The following is a 17512-nucleotide window of genomic DNA, read 5'->3' on the forward strand; positions in this document are numbered from 1 at the left end:
TGAGGCGCAGAGATGAATCAAACTGAAGACGTGATGGACTTACCACTCGGGGGCGGGTGGGGGGGGTAGAGTAATTAATGAATAACAAGTACATGTTGAATAACCTCTTCTTCACTCCTGGAAAGGAGGCCAAACAGACTTCCTGCCTAATGTTTTAGCTGCATCTTCCGCCCTCTTCTTTCCTACGAGGCTTCTTTCCTTTCCCTGAATGGAAGGTACCACCTCCCAGCCCAGACCCTCAGCAGAGGATGTTCCCTTGACCTTCTCTGTCCTCACTTCCTAGTCGCTTCTTTCTCAAACTTGACCTTCACTGTCCTCATTCCTTAGTCACTTCTTGCACAAACTTCATCTCCCAACTTACAAGTGACTTGCTCCACTAGAGCAGGTTACCCCGATACATAATCATGTTTGTTTTTTTCATAGCACTTATGGTAGTTCGTAATGATGCGTTTGTGTAAGTATTTGATGTCTGCCTCCCCTTCAAACCTGTAAAGTCCTTGAATGCAAGATTGTGTCTCTACCCTTGAACTTGGCACATGGCACAACATAGGAGTCTCAAGGACAAGGAAAAGGAAGAATTAAACTCGAAATATAATCATCACACTAGAATAAATGAAATGAACACAAAAAGGAAACTTTAAAGCCCACGAGAGACTGAAGCTGTAAGAACACATCTAGATCTCTGCTCCTCCTGCTTGAAGGGGGATCCCGAGGCATCGAAGGGGTTGTCAGAGAGATGGTGCTGTGGAGGGAAAGGCTGTCTTCTTTCCTGCACACAACCGATGCATTTTGGCCTGACTCTGAGTCTGCAGCATTCTACTGTTGTCTTCTCTCTCCGTTTACAATGTCCTTTTCCTTCAGTCTCACACAGCCAGCACATGGCCTGCAGACACTCCATAAAAGATAACATCACGAGTAAATAAATTGGTGAATGGCAGTGGAAGAAGTTCTCGCCACTGCCATGAATGCTACACTGTCCAAGAAGAGAGTTTTAAGGAATGATGTGTCAGGATCTACACCACTCCAGGCATCTAAAGCACAACTCGAGGCTTCCGCTGACCTCGTGTACTTTCTTTAATGGCACTGGCAGGTCTCCCTGCTGGCAGTGACATTAGCCATAGGTGTGGGTGAGACGACTGGCTTAGAAAACACCCAGCTAGTTATAATAAAAGATAAAAGCCCCTGTAATCAAGTCATTCTGTTAGTCACAGGGCACACAGATAAATGTAACTTTGCTGCTTGAATGGTCGTTAAAGGTCTCTTTATAGTTTGTTTAAATCAGAGGAAAAAATCCAAACCCTTATTTCTTTTTTGTCATACCTTTTGGATGTCATTTTATTAGCTAATAACCTTCGTGACCCAAACAATCATATTTATAATAGTCAAGTCATAGACTATATCTTTATACATAATTTATTTTCAGCTTTATTATATAACTTTGTTAAAAAGAAAAGTGGACATCCCTATTTATAGTCTAGAGTCAATACTGCTTTGGGGAGAATTTATAGTTATAGGTTCATAGAAACAATATAATCTGAAGACATGGTATTTAAAAAAAATTTACCATGTGCATTTCATAAAGCGTGTGGGCTTCTTTTATATACATGGCCACTTTCATTTAACCATTTCTTCCTTGGTACTAAAAAGCCCACATTTTCAAATGCTGCTCTTTGTTATCCTTGGCTAAATAATGAGTCATATTAAACATATGTGCAGCTGGTACAAAGACCCCATGAAATATTTATATTTTGTGGGTGAATGAAGGAAACTTCCTTCTGGTTTTTATGTTAGCTGGCCACATGCCTGGAACAATAGGGTCTCTGCTGAGGTAAGTTAGAGTGGGACAAAGATGCTTACGATCACCTGCTTTTTCTATACTGTATAAAAGCTTCGTGGAAACACCAACAACTCAAGAGGACATAGACCACCATGACTTCTATAAAAGCAACCCGTGCACAGATGAACTGCTCTTGAATGCAGAAAACTGATTTCAGTCCCGGGCAGTCAAGATGGGAATTGTATCTGTGATAATAATGGCACAAGGCAGACAGAAGCTATTTTTAAAAGAATTGCCTGGAGGCCAGAGGGTTATTCCCAACGGGAGGAAAAAAAAAAAAAATCAGCGTTTCCATCTTTACTTCTGAGTGTGGAGCTCTGACTTTCTCAGCCTGAAAACAGTAAAAGCTGAACCTATGTGGATTAGTAAAATATGCTGCAGAGAATAAGAGAAAAAATGCAGCCAGATCATTCTGCATAGTGCCTCATCTGTAAATCTCTGGTTAATATGTGAGCAGCTTCATGTGCCAGAAAGAAAACTCCATACATAGGAAGTGAGAGCTTGTAACTCATTATTCTCAGTCTACTGCACTGTTACCAGTTATTGCCTCCAAACAATGCATGCCCAGAACAAGTATCCAAGTCATACATAATGCATACTAGATTGGGAAACCCATGCCCAAACTAGTCCTATTAAATCCACAACTCAAAATATAAACCCTCTGCTTATTCACATCCCTCCACTTTTAGCATTTGGATTCTCATTTTATTCATTGATTTGCAAACATGAGCTTATCTCTTGGTTGATATTCTTCAAAAGTAAAGATTATATCTCCAAGCAACAAGAACAAACAAAAACAAAAGAAAGCAACAACAAAAACACTTCAGGCTGAACTAAACTGCTCTTTGTCCAAATGAGTTTAATTTGAAGTAATCAAATTACTCTATAAATGATCCCTCTTCTTCTCAAACCTCACATCAAATAGCCAGAAACATCTGTGAACAGAGAGAAGACTAGTCAGGGATCTAGGGAGAATTTCATAAAGACAGTACAACATTCAATTTATGCATCTTCAAAGACTCAGGGAACTGTTCCTGCAGTAAAGTAATAGCCTTTATTCAGTGTCATCTTCCCACTTTTTAAGGGAGAAATCACTGCTTTTAAAATGCTTAATCTCAGAGAAAAGGAAGTTGAGATACAGTTAAGCTAGCATCAGAGTTAAAAGCAAAGATTGATAACGCCTGTCAGAAAAAAATGAAGCATTTAAAAGTCAGGCTTTAAGCAGGGTTCCTTTGTGTCTGAGTCTGTTGTTCTAGGGGGCAGGGTATAGCAGATTGAGAACTATCACACCCACCTTCTGAATCCTCTGGAGTTCAGGGTGCCCTGCTCTGTTTTCATTCTTTTTCATAATTGAAAAGAATTTTTGCTTTGTGTAAATTAGTCTGTAATGTAAACATTTATTGAGTACTTGCATTTTTAACTTAAAAAAAATCTAAACAAACACACCTCAAATATATCATTATTTGCTTTAAAAAATCATATTATCTGTTACCTTCTGTCCTTGGGGTCACCCTTCCCTTTACAGATAGACCCTGGAAAGAATGTTTCCATTCTCGGATGCCAGTGACTTGCCTTGTGTCATCCTTCCATCTCCTGCAGTTGAGCGTCTGTCCCAAACTAAAATCCAATGATAATTTTAGATCCCAATGCATAAAAATTCATTCAAGTGCTGCTCAGGTCAGGAGTTTTCTCCTTCCATATTCCTCCTTCTCTTGCCACCTCTGAGTTAAGCTCTATTCATCATTCAGTGTCTCCCCCTGCCCTCACCCCAAGCATTTATATGGGTGTGTATGTGAACAGAGGCTGATTAAAGTGCTTTCCAGCCTTTTGCTTCTGATCCCTTAATAGGCCCTGAAGCTCTTTCTTGACACTATAGTGTAGAGGGGGCTACAGTGTGTGTGTGTGTGTGTGTGTGTGTGTGTGTAAGAGAGAGAGAGAGAGAGAGAGAGAGAGAGAGAGAGAGAGAGAGAGAGAGAGAGAGAGAGAGAGAGAGAGGTATCTACACCTTCATGTCTAATGGCTGTGGTATGGGTGCTCCAGGAAGTTTATAACCTCTCTGCTGCTGATGAAAATTTAAGTTGTTAACACTTTGGTTTATTTTAATGTTGGGGTGAGCATTTTTGAGTGGAGTTGGTGAGTCAGACATAGGTTATGCACTTTAAAAAGTTACAGATACTGGCAAATCCCAACCAAAGTCTTTCAACAACTTCTCTCACCACCAAGAAATAAAAGGCATATCCCCTGCCCTGCTGGTGAAACCCACTTCTTGGTTATGATTATCTCCTGGTGAAAACATCTTCTTCCCCTGATTCTTAGTGAAGGTACTCAGCTTTTCCTATATTTACTCACTGTATGCCACCATTACTTTCTACTTTATAATCTTTGCAAAGTTTTTTTTTTTTTTTTTTTTTTTGTCTTTTTGCCTTTTGAGGGCCGCTCCCACAGCATATGGAGGTTCCCAATCTAGGGGTCTAATCCGAGCTTTAGCCACCGGCCTACCCAGAGCCACAGCAACATGGGATCCAAGCGACAGCTATGACCTACACCACTGCTCATGGCAATGCTGGACCCTCAAACCACTGAGCAAGGCCAGGGATGGAACCCGAAACCTCGTGATTCCTAGTTGGATTCGTTAACCACGGAGCCATGATGGGAACTCCAACAAAGTTTTTTTTTTTAATGACAGTTTGCCAATCATATCAAGATTAATATTGGAGATTTTTAAACTGAAGGACCATCACTGTTTATGTTTTATGTATTGCTAATATTTCTTATATGTGCTATTGAATTTTTGAATATTTTAATGTTATATTGTGTTATAGATTAGATTTGGATGTTATATAATCACATCTGTCAATTCTTCCCTTTGTGATGCTTGGACTGTATGACTTGCTTCTGAAGATCATAAAATATTACTTTATAGTTTATTCTATTACTCTTCTAGTTCTTGAATTCATCAGGAAATCCCCCCCCTTCATTTTAGTGTGTGTGTGTGTAAAAACAGTTATATATAAAATCTTTATATACATATTCTAAAATATTTATTGAATAGTTTATAATTTCTGAGTAATTTAATATAAGAATTATATAAAAATAGCACATTTCATAGGCCTGTTTATGAACTCTCCATTTTGTGTGCTGACTACTTGTTTATGTCTGTATGAATGCTTTATTATTTCAATTTTTTTCATTTTAACAACTCACTTTTACAACAGGGTATGTCCATCCATGCCATTATTTTTCAAATTTATTGATTCTTTCAGTGCTTTTTCATCAGCTTAATCTTACACCACTCACAGAAAATTAATGTGAAATGGATTAAAGTTTTAAATAAGACCTGAATCTGTTAGACTCCTAGAAGAAAACAAAGCAAAATGCTCCTTGATATTGGTCTTGGCAACAATTTTTTGGATATGATAGCAAAAGAACAAGCAAACAAAAGCAAAATTATCAAGTGGGGCTATATAAAATTACAATGATTTTGTACAGCCGAAAAAACAATCAACAAAATTCAAAGGCAGCCTAAGCAATGGGAGAGAATATTTGCAAACAATCTATGTGACAGGAGTTAATATCCAAAATACATAAAGAACTCAGACAACTCAATCCAATAAAAGCAAGAATCTGACTTAAAAATGAGCAGAGAAAGTAAATGGACATCTTCCAAGGAAGATATACGGATGGCCAACAGGTACATGTGAACGCGCTCACTATCACTAACATCAGGGAAATGTAAATCAAAACCACAATGAAATATTACCTCACACTGCTTAGAACTGCAGTCATCAAAAAGACAAGAGATGCCAAGTGTTGGTGAGGATGGGGAGAAAAGAGAACCCTTGGGCATGACTGGCAGGAATGTAAATGGTGCAGCCATTGTGCAAAACAGTATGGAGAGTCTTTCAAAAATTAAAGGTAGAACTACGATAAGATCCAGCAATCCCATTCCTGGCAATATATCCAAAGGAAATGAAAACAGGGTCTCAAAGAGATGTTTGCACTACTGTGTTCACTGCAGCATTATTCACAATAGCCAAGATATAGAAACAATCTAAGTGTCCATTGACAGATAAGTGGATAAAGAAGATGTGGTGTATATATATATAGATATCTATATATCTATATATATATAATGGAATGTTATTCAGCCATGGATAAGCAGGGAATTCTGCCATTTGCTCTAACACAGATGGACCTCGAGGGCATTATATTAATAATGTTAATGCGTTAAGTCAGTCAGACAGGAAAGAAAAATGATACATGATCTCACTTACATATGGAATCTAAAAAAGCCAAACTCATAGTATCAGAGAGTAGAATGGCTATTTGCAGGGGTCTGAGTTTGGTGGGGTGGGGAGATGTTGATAAGAAGGTACAAACTTCCAGTTATAAGAGGAATAATTCTGGAGAGCTAATGTACAGCACGATAATTATAGTTAATAATAGTTTACAAAATATTTGGAAGGTTCTAAGAGAATAGATCTTAAATATTCTCACCACAAAAAAGTGGTAATTATTTGACATAATGAGGTGTTAGTTAAGACTATGTTGGTAGTCATTTTGCAGGATGTAAGTGTAAAAAATCAATACCTTTTACATTTTAAACTTATATAATCTTAGATATCAATTATATGTTAATAAACCTAGGAAAAAGGAAAAAAAAAATACCAGCCTCCTCAAACAACAACAAGCCCCCCTCAAAAAAAAAAAAAAAAAAACACAAAAAACAAAAAACATATACCCAATTTCCTGTGGATTTGTTCCCTCAATTTGAAAGAGTCTATATTTGCTAACTATATCTGAGGTCATGCTCAAGATGCAAGCTGTGTTTCTGTTTCCAAACTTCATCCTTAGTTCAACTTGTCAACAAGGAATGTCAATTAGATACTCAGAACTTACCAGGCATGGAGAGTATATTAGATCCATAGAATAAACTGGGAAAAAAAAAAAAAAAGTCAATGCCAGATATAAATTAAACACACATCTATGAAGTACAGAATAAAATTTTACCATTAGTTAGCATTTATACAGACTGTTCTTTTGCAGTATTTTTTAAGGATAGCCTTAATTTTTTCTTACTGTATCTCAGCCTATGTACTTCTTTTTAAGTAGATTATACATCTGATATTCATCAAAGGAATGGAATACTTAGATCTACTTAGCCTGGGAAGGTTATGGAGTTGGGAGTAGCTGATCCTGTCTTTTCAGCCTTGTGCTTACTGATCCCCTCCCCTACCCCCACTCTTCCCCTCTGACCCAGTTTCCCTCCTTTGTGCCTTTTATGACGGCTTGACTTCCATTTCGGCAATGCTTGTGACAACCTCCCTTAAAGGTATTTCTTTTACATTCGCTTCCTTACTTTTTGGTAGAACTGTGCACTTCTTTAGGTGACATGGGGACCTCCAATGGTGACTTCCCCCCAGGAAGCCTTTAGCGCTACTGATTAAGATGCGAGATGAGGGGTTCCCATCGTGGCTCAGCGGTCATGAACCTGACTAGTATCCATCAGGATGTGGGCTGGATCCCTGGCCTCACTCAGTGGGTTAAGGATCCGACGTTGCCATGAGCTGTGGTGTAGGTGGCAGATGTGGCTTGGACTTGGCGTTGCTGCGGCTGTGGCTAGGTCGGCAGCTACAACTTTGATTTCAATCCTAGCCTGGGAACTTCCATATGCCGCAGATGTGGCCCTAAAAAAGGAGGAAAAAAAAAAAAAAAGATTCCAGATCAAATGCATGCCAGTCAGAAGACTCACGGTCTTCTAAACGGAGTTTGCTCGCCTCTGCTTTTAGAGCTGCGAGGAAATGAACCTGGTGTTCAAGGTTTTGGAGGATCTCAGGGCATCCTTGGCTTGGAGAGTCAAATAATTACTGGATTAAATTTCAAGGAAGCGGTGACATTTCCTGCCAAAAAAAAAAAAGTTATGCTGTCAGCTTCCACCTTTATAACCTCATTGGCTACCAGACTAGGGCTTAAAGGCTCATACGGTCCTCCGGTCTGGGATATTTTCCCTGAGGTTAAAAACGTTATTTCTTACGAAGCTTCGCCCTTTCCCATGCCTGCACTTGTTAGGGATAAACACGCCATCATCTTCTACTTCGGCTCCCTGGCTGGCCAGCCTGCACCTGCACCAGGTAACCATGACCACATTTGCAAACTGGATAAGGAAAGCTTCTGGAAAGATTCCTCGAGGCATCAGGTGAAAACATTTAAAAGCCAGCACATTCTGTAAACAGGAATGTCAGTTCTTCTGACACCCCAGGGGACTCACACCCCTGAAGAAATAGGTACATGTGAAACAGAAGCCCAGAGAGCGTACAGTGCAGTGACAACAACTGTCACTAAGCCCCACCACGTGAATAGTGAAGGGAGTCAACTTTACGGTCTCTTGTACACACACAAAGCAAATGGCATTGCCATGTAGAGAATGACAAGAATCTTCATGGTTTTATGACCCTTTTCTCATGATTTCTCCACACACTGAGTTTTTACAGAAAAAGAATAGGAATGTATTAAGGATGGAGAGAGTGATAAAAATTAGAACATTAATGGCTATAACATCAGCTTTTGAAGGCTGTTTTCCCCTCTACTCTCCCAATTCCACTTAGAATGAGGTCCCAGAAGGTGAGCAACCTCCAGCCCTCGGGAGAAATTAACCAGAGTTAGTTAACTTTTTTCTCACACTGTGCACTAATTCTGCACAATTAGATCCCAAAACAAGCATAGCACTGATAGTCCATAGGCAGCATGCGCTATTCAATTGAGGACTAAACAGATACGTCTCAGAAGGGATTATTTCTACTTTCATCGACTGGTTGGGAAAGATTTATCACAGTGTTGAAATAAAAGGTTAAAAATGTTATTTCTTACGAAGCCTATGGTGATCTTTGTCAGTCTGACTTCTGTCTGCACAAGAATGCAAAATTTCTGTACAGAACTGACTATTAATACATCAAACAAAACTTGTTTCTTTAAAAATTCTCCTCTAGTTTAACCTTGTTTTTCTTAAAACACAATTTGGTTCCTTGCCTACAAGGATCGTGGAAATAAGCCAACAGGTTCCTTCCACATAAATCTTGGAAAGGTCTTCAATACTGCTTGCTTTCCACTAGGCCGCTAATTAAAATTAACTCTTTGGGGAGTCTTTAAAAAAAAATAAAGATCTTATAGAGATACTCCTACATGTTAGGATTTGTTTATTTAGGTCTTAAATCTCTATAAAACATCACTCTTAGAAAATGCCGCTCTATCGATTATCTTCCTAAAATGATACCATCCTCTTTTATGAGACTATGTCTAGGAGGCAATGAAAATTTATCTTATCTTAGGTGACATTCAGAAAAAAACAGTCTAGAAATGCAGGAGAAAAAAAAAAAACCCAAGAGCTATTTATTTATTTATTTATTTTTATTTTTTTGCTATTTCTTGGGCCGCTCCCACGGCATATGGAGGTTCCCAGGCTAGGGGTCGAATTGGAACTGTAGCCCCTGGCCTACGCCAGAGCCGCAGCAACACAGGATCCGAGCCGCATCTGCAACCTACACTACAGCTCATGGCAACACCGGATTGTTAACCCACTGAGCAAGGGCAGGGACCGAACCCGCAACCTCATGGTTCCTAGTCGGATTCGTTAACCACTGCGCCACGACGGGAACTCCCCAAGAGCTATTTAAAGCAGTGATGGGTGGCTTTAATAATCACTTATATCAGTTCTACAACTGCACACATATTTGTTGGTCCTACACTTTTGCCGTAGTTAGTAAAATCACTGACATTAGATTAAGAGTAGCTATTATATCCTATTCCTGTAGTACATGGTATCATTCCCTTTTATCCACTGGACAATCAATAATGTTAACTTATGTTAGTTGTAGAAAGCTGAAAGAGGAGTTCCCGTCGTGGCTCAGTGGTTAACGAATCCGACTAGGAACCACGAAGTTGCAGGTTTGATCCCCAGCCTCGATCAACCAGTTAAGGAGCCAGCATTGCCGTGAGCTGTGGTGTAGGTCTCGGATGTGGCTCAGATCTGGCATTGCTGTGGCTCTGGTGTAGGCCAGTGGCTACAGCTCCAATTAGACCCCTAGCCTGGGAACCTCCATATGCCACTGGTGCGGCCCTAGAAAAGGCAAAAAAAAAAAAAAAAAAGAAAAAGCTGAAAGAAAAAAATAAACAGTAAAAATAGTAGTATTGGAGGTCAAAGAATGTTCAAGCAGTCAGCAGGAAATTAATGATCAAAGTGAGCAAATCTTTGTCTTTAGGGATCTGATTTAATGGAATCAGTGGCGAAGTCTTAGATGAAGCTAGCAATAACAATAGATGCAGTGCTGAACAGTGAGTGAAGTGTTCCCTCTAAGATGGGAAAGAGTAGAATTAAATCGTCTAAGTCTAGGGTGGATCCTAGCTCTCCCACACACAACCTCACACTGACATTTTAAGCTTGAAATCAGACCATGTGCAACAGAGGACATCCTTGCCTCTGCCAGGTGCTTTTCCTTAGCTTACCTTCTTAGCTTTTCCTTTTTCTTTCTTTCCTTTTTTGGATCAAATCATGCAGGGATGGTTGTAAACTCCTGCAGAGGTAGGGACTCCTGTAATGGGTTTAATTGTGTCTCCTCGAATTCATATAAACCCCAGGATATAACCTTATTTGGAAACAGGGTGGTTGCAGATGTAATTAGTTTAGGTAAGGTCAGAGTGGAGGAGGATGGGCCCCCAGTCCAGTATGATTGGTGTCCTTATAGAAAGGACAATTTAGACGCAGAAACGCATTTACAGAGACTGGTTGCATGCCCCCAGAAGCTAGAGGAAGAGTGTGGAAGAGCTTCTCCTCACAGCCCTCAGGAGGTGCCAGCCCTGCTCCCAAACCTCTAGCTTCCAGGACTGTGACACAATAGATTTGTTGTTGAAGTTTGTGCCATTCCATTGAGGAAGCCCTAGAAAACTAACACAACTCACTAGCTATAGACTTTAGATCACATTTCCCAAACTTACCTGACTGTCATGATTGCTTGTCCAGCTTTTAAAAACATAGGTTCCATTGGAAACTTCCACAACAGAGTCTGTCTCAGTATGTTCGGGGTGGATCCGGAAATCTTTATTAACACGAATGAACAAGCCAAAAGCAACAGCAACCAAACTAAAAACCTCTGAACTGTGATTCTGATGCAGAGTTGGATTAGAGAACCTCTACTTAAGGGAGGCAGTATTGAGAACATTTCTCAAACATCCAAAAAACAAAAACCCACAACTCGGTTTTGGTGCTAGTTTTTTTCTAATTTACTGGAAGTTAAAAATTTAGTTTTCAGTTACATTTAGAATGTATAAACAACAAGGTCCTACTGTACAGCACAGGGAACTACATCCAGTCTCTTGAGATAGAACATGATGGAAGATAATACAAGAAAAAGATTTTATATATATATATATATATGTCTGAGTCATGTTGCTGCACAGCAGAAATTGGCACCGCATTATAAATCGACTATAATTAAAAACATAAAAAATTTAAAAAAAAATTTTTAAATAGTTTTAATTTCTGGGCCTCAGTTTTTGTTTCTTTTTCTTCTGCAGATTGAGAAGGCTGAACCTCATTATAAAAGGCACAGACATGTAGTCGAAGGTGCTCTCATAAATTATCAATAATATTTTCTTATTTCGATCAATAGTAAGAATATGTATGATACTGCCTCCATCATCATGCATGTGCCAGTCAGCAGCACACTCCATGTGTCGTGTGCCCCATGAAACGGGCTGTTGGTTGAAGACTTGTGTGCAGGTGGAGAAGGAGGACATGGGGATGGGCAGAGGGACCATCCTGGAGTCACAGCAGGTCCTCAGAGAGCCCCACTAGTGACACCTGAGCTAGGGTGTGCCTTCAGAGGCACCTCACCTCCAGCTGAGGAAGGGCCTTGGGACTGTGGACCTCCACATTAAGCAGTCCTGGGATGGAGCGTGCTTTCAGAGGAGGTGTGGAGCCTGGGGAGGACCCAGGCTGAGAGAGGTCAGCAGGGAGATCCTCAGTCCCAAAGATGGGTGGGTGGTCTCTTGGAGGTGCACCACAGCATCTGTTAGAGCTCACCTCCTGCACCATTTAATTTGACTTGCTTTGATATTCTCTCAGTCTGTGCACAGCTCCTCCAGAGGGAGTCCCCCTTTCCTAGGCAGCTTAAGGAGGAGGCAGCTGAGTGAGATGAACTATAGCCCTCACCACTTGCACTTTACAGCCTGCCACTTAGCTTTGCTCTTACTGCACTATCTTAAGTCCCCTCTGCTCCAATCCCTCGCCCAGCCACCACCTCTGCTGGTCTGTGCATTGCCTAGTGGGATAGGCCTCTGGTCTCCCAGCCTTTTTCAGGCCATGGCCACAATACTGCTCCTTTTACCATCACAACTGGACAGAGGAGTATCAAGAAGCATCCTCTGTGAGTCACCAGGATGCCTGCTATAATATAATGGGTACTTGGTACCCACTGTCTTAAGATTGTTTTCCTCTCATTTTTTTTCTGACATCAGTATGTAAATTTTGTGCATAATTTCAATACTCCCCGCTCTTTTTATAATGAACATGGGAAAGAGACCACAGTTACTATGTGTTGAGTCTTCAGTGAGAAGCTGTTGAAGATGGCTCCCATCATGCATTTCCTCCAGGCACCAGGTAAAGCTCGTTGTGGTGAGCTAGCTAGGTTCTTGGTGTGTTGCACGCGAAAGTGATGGCAGGGAGTAGATCTGGAGGACAGTGACCTATCACGTGGGAGAAGGACTTTCTCACTGTCTTTTTTTTAATATACTCTTTATCCAGAATTAATTCTGGAGCTAGCTGGGAGAGCTTCGGGCACTATCTCCTATTGGGAGAAACGTTATGATAATATTAATTTTAAAAAATCTGAGATCTTGCATGCTAGATTACTATCTTACTTAAGCTATTCCAGGAGCCAAAAAGGGCAGGGGCTACCAAAAATCAATTGGGCTCAGATACTGGGAATAAACATCCACATTAAGGTCCTTTCATTTCACATTCTGTAGAGTTTAGATGGAATTTTCTATCAGGGCGCCAACCGACCGTGGTTAAGGGAGACTAAATGCCATCTAAACAGTACACACACTTTGTCCTTTATGTTTTACCTGCTCTGGAGTTAGGTTTATTCTACCTTATAAACCCATAAAGCCTTAGAGGATGGCTCTAAGTGATTGGTTTATCACTCTTACCATGTTAGGTAAAGTTTGTTTTCAAATATAACAACAAAACACATGAATACATGTTATAAGACACAGGAACTAGTGTCCCCAGTGAAAATGAATCTTCTCCATGTATACCATCCTGATAATTTCTCTCAAGACTACCTACAATACCTTACCAATCTTAAGTATTTTGTTTTTTGGTGGTTTTTTTTTTTTTTTTTCCTTTGTCTTTTTAGGGCCATACCCACAGCATATGGAGATTCCTAGGCTATGGGTTGAATCAGAGCCTATACCACAGCCAGATCTGAACCATGACTACAAACCACACCACAGCTCATGGCAACGTCGGATCCTTAACCCACTGAGTGAGGCCAGGAATTGAACCTGTGTCCTCATGGATGCTAGTAAGATCTGTTTCTGCTGAGCCAAGATGGGAACTCCAACCAGTGATGAATCTAGATCTAGGGCCTCAGGTATAGTTGAATGGCTTCTTTTTTTTTTAATGAGGAAGAACTACTTTTGTGGGTTACATTACCGAATGTAAATTACAAATGATACATGTCCCAAAAATCCTTTTATCAGGTGTTTCATGCTCAGAACATATTTGCTTACAGGATTGATGGATGGGGTATGTAATGCTTTTACATTTATTTACTTATTTATTTATTTGCTTTTTTTCGGGGGGGGGGGCTGCACCCACAGCACATGGAAGTTCCCAGGCTAGGAGTCGAATCAGAGCTATAGTTGCCGGCCTATAGCACAGCCACAGCTACGTGGGATCTGAGCCGTGTCTGCGACCTACACCATAGCTCATGGTAATGCCAGAGCCTTAACCCACTGAGTGAGGCCAGGGCAGGGATTGAACCCTCAACCTCATGGTCCTTGGTCAGATTTGTTTCCACTGCACCACGACAGGAACTCCTATAATTTTTTTTTTTTTTTTTGTCTTTTTGCCATTTCTTGGGCCACTCCCGTGGCATATGGAGGTTCCCAGGCTGGGGGTTGAATCGGAGCTGTAGCCACCGGCGTACTACGCCAGAGCCACAGCAACGTGGGATCCGAGACGTGTCTGTGACCTACACCACAGCTCATGGCAATACCGGATCCTCAACCCAATGAGCAAGGCCAGGGATCGAACCCGAAACCTCATGGATCCTAGTCGGATTTGTTAACCACTGAGCCATGACGGGAACTCCTGTAATGTTTTTATAAACCAATATCTCAACGTATTTTCTCACACGATTAGTGATATAAATATTCTATCTGAGATATCGTGAGTAAAATACTGTGATTTTAAAGTTGAGAGATTTTGTGAACTAAGTTTTAAGTTTTGAGAAATAAATGCTGTGGTCTAAGTCCATGTGAAGCTACCAAAATAGTAGTATTTCTGAAGGAAAATGCATCTGCAATTTCAAGTTGCATTGTCAGAAATACATCTCCCATTCTGCCGTCACACCTTCCTTCACTCACTCCCTTCATTATTTTCCTCCTTCCCTCCCTTTCTCAACTGTTTATCAAGAATAAATTGTTTTGAGCCCTGTAACAGGCTCTAAGGGTACATAAATGAGGTAAACTATGCTTTACCTTAAAAGACAAGCCAGACAAGTGAATATATAAGTAAGCATAAATAAGTAAATAAATAACTGTGATACAAGGCAGTGAACAAAAGGATGCATTAAAAAAGAGGAGGGAAAATCAACCTCGTCCTGTAAAATTTTACAAAAAAGATAATGCCCTAACTTAATTATGATGAGCAAATTTCTTGCAGTTTTTGTTCCTTATTTAGTTTGTTTCTTGTGAGGAGATAAGAAAATAACATAGCAGGCAAAGAAAAAAAAAAAAAGAAAGAAAAGAAAGAAAGAAAAGAAGAAAGAAAAGCCAGCTCAGAGAAGATAATCCCAGTAGAGGATGAAGAACTTGGGAAATGCAGAGTTCTCTTATTACAGGAATTGGCCCACCCTTGGAGATGGGTATGCGATAAGCTTTAAAAGCTAATGAGCAAGATCAAGTGAGTTGGCCTGCAGTGCTAGGGTTCCTGTGTTTACCTGTTGGCCAAAAGCTTCAACAGAGCTCTTTCTGCAGGAATGGCCATATCAGCATCAGCATAGTGGGTGTGTATGAGTGCAGGCACACATGGGGAACTGGAATTGGATGACCGTATTAGGATGAGTTAGGGGGTTAGATAAGTTTGAAGGTAAAGATGCCAGGTAGGAAACATTACAGAGCTGCAGTTAAGCAATTGTAAAAGATTGTGGCAGTTGTGAGGAGACGTCATCGGTCATGTCCTAGCCCTCTATTCTAACTTGGAATGCTAAGTGGATAATGAAGCTTTTATTTAAGATATTAACTTCAGAGAAAGAGCAAAAGCCACTTTGAGATTTACTGAATTCACAATACTTGTGCATAAGTGTAACTGGTATGTCCATGGCTTTGTTTTTAGTTGTGTGTGTGTGTGTGTGTGTGTGTGTGTGTGTGTGTGTTCATTGCAGGAAGTTTATTTTGCTCTGCATAATTTTTTCTCAGTCTTTTCTGTACATCAGCATAGCTCGTAGCCTCTTTTATATGCCTCTGTGTAACTGTTGCCATTTTGAAAGAGTGATATAAAAGTGTTCAGTGACACTCAGTGTGCTTCTTTGTGCAAATCAATCTAAGATCCCTTTGGGTGAAGACTTTATCATGAGCTACCCTGAAGTTGTCCATAAATGGACAATGACAGATTTTTCAGCAAGTTGTCACCTATTTTCCTTCTACTTTCTCACTATCATCGAGCATAGCACCTCTGACTTTAAAGTGTTTTACAAATGGTACTCACTTATCTTCACACCCTTCCTGTGAAATACAATTGTGATGAGAAAACCTGCTATATTTTGAGAGGCAGGTGAGGAGAAAGAAAAATACAGACAATTGTTTCTCTCCTCAGTAAGGATTAGGAGAGAGGATTATTGCAGGACTCTTCATTTCAGACTGAATTATTTTGGAGCCCTCGTTTTCCTCTTAATGTTAGTGCCCTGCAATCATTTTATCCCTAACATGGTCCCTCAATCTCATCAATTTTATCAATTAAAAAAAACAAACGAACCCTAATAGTTAGGCATGGCAGAAAAAGAAGCAAGCTCTAAACATCATAACTCAATGCTTCTCTTGTTCCGTCTCAAGCAAAGCAAAGGAAGATGTACTTTCCTGAAATGACTGAGTAGTGCCTCGAGTTCTATTCAAAGAAATGGGCACAAGTTTATGGAAAGAGGGTTTTAAGGGAAACCCTAGTTAAGATAAAAGTTCTAAAATAATTAAATTTCAAGTTACTGGAGACATGTACACAAATGGCATGAGCTTTTTCAATTTTTCTAGTTTATGAAAAGGAGAATTGGAGCTCTGCTGTTTTTTGAATCCAAGAGTGCATTATTCTTAATTTTCTCATTCCAACAATTGCTACTGTTCAAGGTGCCGACTGACACAGAGACAGTAGAATCTTCTCAATTCTTGTACACTGGGGAAACACAGGTTAATTAGGCAGAGTTCAGATTTTGAGATGTAACTTGACTGCACGGGCACATGGTCATTATTTCAGGGGTGACTTTTAAAATGAACAGTGTGCTCCACGTTAAAGCATTAAACTCAGATAGTCACTAAGAATGACTCACCTAGCAGCCAGAATGCAGCTGCGAAGCCATAAGACAGAGGGGGGGAAATTTGTCTTTGCAGGCAGTGGTTCCTATGGCTGCACAGTGAAGCTTGGAGAGACAGGCATGCTCAGTGTCTTAAACAAATTCTTAGTTCCAGTTCCAGTTTTGCCTCTTTTTAATTGTGTAGCTTGGGGTAACAATTAACCTCTTTGACGCGCTGCTTCCTCCTATGCAGATATTAAATATTTGGGTCAGCAAATTGCTTCAACAACATTATTCGTTTACCAGGAGCTGTTCTAGGTGTGTGTGAAAAGAGTGCATGTCACCTGGGTGACCTCCCAGCAGCTCCTGTCACCATACAGATGCCACCCCCCGATTAGGTCTGAGGGTGATCAGTGTGACTGCCTGCAGTTCTTTCTTACAGATTGCAGAGGGCGTGTGAGTGTAAGTTTTCATATTTCATTTATTTGTGGGCCATAAAAACATTAATGAAGATGGTACTTATGAAACAAATTATCCTCAAAATAGACCAATTAGTAAGACTTTATTAATTAGCATATCTTTTGCATTATTCTTTCCTATTGTAGGCTCTGGCTGAGCTGAGGGCTAAGGTTATTACTTGGGACACTGGATATATCTGTTTAAGTGTTTATATCCATCCGGAGAGCCTTACTCTCATCTCTCTCACTCTAGGTGTATATTGTAGGGTTTGCACTAAACTGCTCCCCTCCCAACAAAGACAAAAAAAAAAAAAAAAAAAAAAAGGAAGCAAATACTTCACTGAGTATTTAGTAAGCAATTTGCTATCACCCAAAACAGGAAAAATACTATTTTGACTAGAACAAAAATACTGAGGGTGCATAATTATAGTAGATAA

At 40.1% G+C, this 17512-nt stretch overlaps 1 long non-coding RNA gene across 2 annotated transcripts in view; it reads right to left on the reverse strand.

Annotated features, from left to right (window-relative positions):
• The window catches only part of LOC146399587 (uncharacterized), a 396905-nt gene that overhangs the window by 218108 nt on the left and 161285 nt on the right, over positions 1–17512 (reverse strand). Inside the window, exons 6-7 of one of the 2 annotated variants that reach the window (XR_014818122.1) lie at positions 6737–6771; positions 3330–3454 (exon numbers count right to left, since the gene is read on the reverse strand). This is a non-coding gene — a long non-coding RNA (uncharacterized LOC146399587). The remainder of the gene's footprint in view (positions 1–3329; positions 3455–6736; positions 6772–17512) is intronic. The other variant, XR_014818123.1, reaches the window with a different exon arrangement.

This window comes from Sus scrofa, chromosome 10, assembly GCF_054392235.1.
Source record: "Sus scrofa isolate SSC_HxYL_T2T_F1_AM1 chromosome 10, Sscrofa_HxYL_maternal_Yorkshire_Landrace_v2.0, whole genome shotgun sequence".
Taxonomy (NCBI): Eukaryota; Metazoa; Chordata; class Mammalia; order Artiodactyla; family Suidae; genus Sus; species Sus scrofa.